At 40.9% G+C, this 5,326-nt stretch overlaps 1 long non-coding RNA gene across 1 annotated transcript; it reads left to right on the forward strand.

Annotated features, from left to right (window-relative positions):
* Window positions 1-1,252: 1,252 nt before the first annotated feature.
* Window positions 1,253-4,537, forward strand: LOC139181094 (uncharacterized). The gene is made up of 3 exons (XR_011565211.1): window positions 1,253-1,424; window positions 1,794-1,907; window positions 2,582-4,537. It is a non-coding gene; the product is annotated as an uncharacterized lncRNA (long non-coding RNA).
* The last annotated feature ends 789 nt before the right edge of the window (window positions 4,538-5,326 follow it).

Genomic DNA, 5,326 nt, shown 5'->3' on the forward strand with positions numbered 1-5,326 from the left:
AATTTTCACATGAAAATGAGCACACAGATGGCTTGATTGGTTTGGGGCTTGTTCACTGGCCCCAGACCTGGTATTCAGTCACCTTGGAAGGCTGTTTTGCATTTTATCTGAGTTTAAGATCATTGTATTCAAGCAAAAATGGTCCTTAAAATATTTGGTGATGTTTGCTGGTTACAAATAAGAAAACAGAAGTCACTTGGCTTGTTGCTTTCTTTAAAACCCAGAAGAGAATCAAGCACCAAGTGTTTTCCTTTTTGTTTCGTTTACAGTATAATGGTGTGGGCCTTTATAGGGCATTGCAATCGTTTGAATTTGCTTGTGATCTTGGTCGTGTTTCATAACTACTCTTACAATAAAAGTATTTTCAGTGGGCGTATTCTGAATTGAATGGACTGGCTGGGTACTTGAGTTTGCACAGTCATTGTGGATGTGCATTAGCTGCTCTTGTCAGCCAAGACTGGATGCTGTTAGCATTGAAGTTTACATGTTCATCCCACTGTATTCAATTAAGTTTGATCCTGGCACTCCCCAGAATTTTCTTTAAATGGTTTTCTACAAACTTCAATTTGCAAAAAGTGAAGTTCACCTATGATTATGCTTTATTTTGTATTACAATTTCTTGTTTGAAAGAGTTATTTCCTTAATATTCTGGTATTGTTCCCTCTTGACAAACTTTATTAAGGGTAAACATTGGGGGATAGTCTTGATTTTTAAATGCATAACTTAATCATGTGACTTTGTCTTTGATGTGTTTATGGCACTGAATGCATTTCATCTGACTATGTCCACCATTAACAAGAGTTTGGGGTTTTATTTTGCAGAAAACGTATGCATTTGGTATCATTTAACTCAGTTAAATGTGCATCCTCTTTCATAAGACTTCTGTAAAAGTTTTTCATTGTCTTCTTTGCATGAATAAGGAAAAAATTGTTCCGATTGTTTTTTTTTTTTTTCACTCTTGTTTAACACCAGCAACTGGCTTCAAGCTGTCCACTAGCCCAAGCTCTCAAAAAAAACAGGTGTTCTCTGAGACTGTCCTTCTCCAAATAAGTGTCATTGCCTTTCACTGTAATGTTTCAAAATTTCTGTGTGATGTTTGGTTAATGCAGGGTGATCTATTGGTTCATTTTGAAGGGGCAACCATATGTCTGAACATCAGTCTCTGTCTTATGTTACTGGTAGCATGATTGAGTATCTGGGCTCAAAGTTTTCAGAAACTTCTCTACATAAGGGAAACAGATGCTTGCCCCAGACACCACTTACATGTGTTTCCAAGTTACTTAAATTTCCTACAGTTGTGCAAGTCTGTCTATGTGCAGGCAATCTTCTTGCAGATCTGCTTCAGGACCTGTGATGGAAAATTCCAGTACTGGTCAGCCTAGGGGACTGTCAAGTGAAGAGTGGATCTGAAAGCAACTAGACAAGTAAGAGCAAACTTACGTTATGTGTGACCACATGTGCTGAGCAGAGGGTTGGACCCCTTCCCTGTCACCTGTAGCATAATTGAAGATGGTATCCAAATGTCTTTCCTGGGTCTCTAAGAGAACAATGTCAAGGTCTCTCACTGGACACTGCTTGCTAATTTTGTGGTAGAAACTGTTAATGGAATCAGTTCCTACAACAAGACTGTGGTATCTTTTGCCAGATCTTAATCATGTTCCTCTGTTCATTGTGGGTGCCTCTGCTGCAGAAACATTGATTTTTAGAATGTCAGTTTTCAAAATAACCTGATTTTGACAGTTTAGCATCAGAAGGCCAATCTGTCTTTTTATTCTCATTGGAAACTCTTGCAGTAGCTGGCAGCAGTGAGATGGACTGGATTGGCCTGTTGAAAACAGACCTCATGAATGTGGAATTTGCACTGCTTGGATGCCTTTTTTTCCTGGTATGACAGCATGGATCTGAAGGTAATTGAAAACATTTCTGTCTATGGAAAAGGGTAAAATGGGACCTGTGGACCAAGTGGGTGGTAGGGAATGGCGTTTTGCCAGACCACTTCCACACGCGATAAGGATCCTAGGAATATGGTGGAAGTAATTGTCAAGACAAGAGTCAATACTCCTTCAAATTTTCACCTTTCCAGTAATACGTGGCCGTGTGTTTGCTTGCAGACATTGCTGAGACCGTATCTAGTGTTTCACCCAAAAATAGCCTCCAGTATCTGAAAGTCTCTCAGCTCTCTCTTATTACCATCTTTGAGCTTCACTCTCCTCCTTTGCTCAATGGGATTTCTAGCATGCTGCCATGGATGTTGTGAGAATCAAGTGTGATATGATAACCTTTGTTAAGGACTTAGGGCACAGGTGGTGCTCAAGGAATGTAGTACCCCAGAAAGTTATGGTATCTGGTTCAACTCCTTTTCTTACCACTTTTTCCTCTTCCTGTCCCAGCTCTTTAGACTTTGGGATCATTTCATTTATGTGGTTGTTTTCCCTTCCTTCTTTGGGGAAGGAAATGGCAACCCACTCCAGTACTGTTGCCTGGAGAATCCCATGAATGGAGGAGCCTGGTAGGCTACAGTCCATGGGGTCGCAAAGAGTTGGACAGGACTGAGCAACTTCACTTCACTTTCCTTTCTCAGGGCCAGCAAGTTAACTCAGGAGTTACTCAAGCACATCATTGGAAACCACATGTCTTTAGTCCTGCTGTGAAGCAAGAGGCAGCCCAGGACTCCAGGTTTTTCCTTTCTGGGAGTGATATTCTGCTCTGCTCAACTAGGACACCTCACGTGGAGGCTGACGTAGCTTCTCATCTGCACCTGTGAGGACTTTCCCGAGTGTGAACTTTGTGGAGGCCAGAAGGTGACTGTTACCTGGGCAGTGCCAGAAAGGTCTCTACTCTTTCTCTTTCTATATAAAGTTACTTCTTCTCTGTGTGGTGATTAATTTGTCAACATTCAGGTGAAGTCATTTGCTCATTTGAAAGGGGAGGAGAAAATGTTCAATAGAAATATGCACTGTTTGAAATGTTCTCAAAGAGACTTCTAACCTTTAGTCTCAATAAATAACTCTGGTTCCTCTGCTTTGTTAGCGGTGCAAGTTTCAGTCAGAAGCTGGCATAACAGAACCTGAATTTCACCCACCCAAGTTCAAATTGCACATATCTTTTTTGATGGGAAACTAAAGTATGTAGCCTTTTCCCAGCACACTGACATTCATACTCTTTTGGTTTATACCTGTAATAGGTTAAATTACTTTAAATCCTTTGATGATGGGTGTCATTGTGAATTCCTCATTCAGTGATGAACTGAAGCTTATAATATTGAGAGAAAGCTTTCTCCTAACCTGTGATCCTTGACCAAGAGACATGATGGTGATCAAGCCTGGCTCATTTGCTAGTCAGAACAGTTGTGAAACTTAACAATAATGGTGACCCCTCCTCTCATTTCCACACACGTGTGTGCTGGCTGTCCATCACATCACAGTCATCCTGAGTCCCTTCATTGGAGGGGGCTGTGGGGAAGACCTCAGTGAATTGTTTCATGGGTCCTGCTGCTGATTATTGGCATTTTCGGAAGCAATCACAAGGCAGAGTATTCCAAAAGGGTGTTTTGCCAATTGGCAGCAGTCTCAAGAGCTGGAACTCTTGAGGGAGATAAGGGGACACTACTCAGTAGGTCAGATGTGACCTGGCTCCTCTGTGCTATTCCAGGTGTTGATCTCTAGGCCTGCCTTGTCATTTATCCTCCTGAGGTACGTATTCAATGAATGTTTTCTCTCTGATGGCAATGGTAATGTACTACAAGGTCTTCAAACTAAATTATCTATATCAAGCTCATGCTTGCCCCTGATTTATGTGCGTGACAGAGAAATGGGAAATACTGGGCACTTAACGGCAAGATCTTTGTAATGGGGTGTCTTTCTTTTTTATACTGTCCTCTTATACACAGAGAGTAGTTTCATCAGGATAGCAGCAGTCATTTTGAGAGGCATGTTAGCCTACTGGAAGTGATGGTGATGGTGGTGGCCATGATGGTGGTTTTTCTGGTGATGATGCTAATATGAAAACCACTGATATGAAGCTTAATAGAAGCAAGAACTATTCTCAGATCTTTTCTTGAAACTCGTTTCAAAAGCTTCTGCACAACAAAAGAAACTATAAGCAAGGTGAAAAGACAGCCTTCAGAATGGGAGAAAATAATAGCAAATGAAGCAACTGACAAACAACTAATCTCAAAAATATACAAGCAACTCCTACAGCTCAATTTCAGAAAAATAAATGACCCAATCAAAAAATGGGCCAAAGAACTAAATAGACATTTCTCCAAAGAAGACATACAGATGGCTTACAAACGCATGAAAAGATGCTCAACATCACTCATTATCAGTGAAATGCAAATCAAAACCACTATGAGGTACCATTTCATGCCAGTCAGAATGGCTGCGATCCAAAAGTCTACAAGTAATAAATGATGGAGAGGATGTGGAGAAAAGGGAACACTCTTACACTGTTGGGGGGAATGCAAACTAGTACAGCCACTATGGAGAACAGTGTGGAGATTCCTTAAAAAACTGGAAATAGAACTGCCTTATGATCCAGCAATCCCACTGCTGGGCATACTCACTGAGGAAACCAGAATTGAAAGAGACACGTGTGCCCCAATGTTCATCGCAGCACTGTTTATAATAGCCAGGACATGGAAGCAACCTAGATGCCCATCAGCAGATGAATGGATAAGAAAGCTATGGCACATATACACAATGGAGTATTACTCAGCCATTAAAAAGAATACATTTGAATCAGTTCTAATGAGGTGGATGAAACTGGAGCCTATTATACAGAGTGAAGTAAGCCAGAAAGAAAAACACCAATACAGTATACTAACACATATATATGGAATTTAGAAAGATGGTAACAATAACCCGGTGTACGAGACAGCAAAAGAGACACTGATGTATAGAACAGTCTTTTGGACTCTGTGGGAGAGGGAGAGGGTGGGATGATTTGGGAGAATGGCATAATATCATATATGAAATGAGTCGCCAGTCCAGCTTCGATGCAGGATACAGGATGCTTGGGGCTGGTGCACTGGGACGACCCAGAGGGATGGTATGGGGAGGGAGGAGGGAGGAGGGTTCAGGATGGGGAACACATGTATACCTGTGGTGGATTCATTTTGATATATGGCAGAACCAATACAATATTGTAAAGTTTAAAAAACAAAACAAAACAAAAAAGACCTTGAAGTTCATTACCATTCCCATCTGAGAGAAAACATTCATCAAATACATGCTTCTGGAGGCTAAGTGACAAGGCAGTTTATTACCTCATCTTCTCAAATCCTGTGATTTGAGTACTACTTATAAGAAATAGATAATTCTCTGTT

This window comes from Bos indicus, chromosome X, assembly GCF_029378745.1.
Source record: "Bos indicus isolate NIAB-ARS_2022 breed Sahiwal x Tharparkar chromosome X, NIAB-ARS_B.indTharparkar_mat_pri_1.0, whole genome shotgun sequence".
Taxonomy (NCBI): Eukaryota; Metazoa; Chordata; class Mammalia; order Artiodactyla; family Bovidae; genus Bos; species Bos indicus.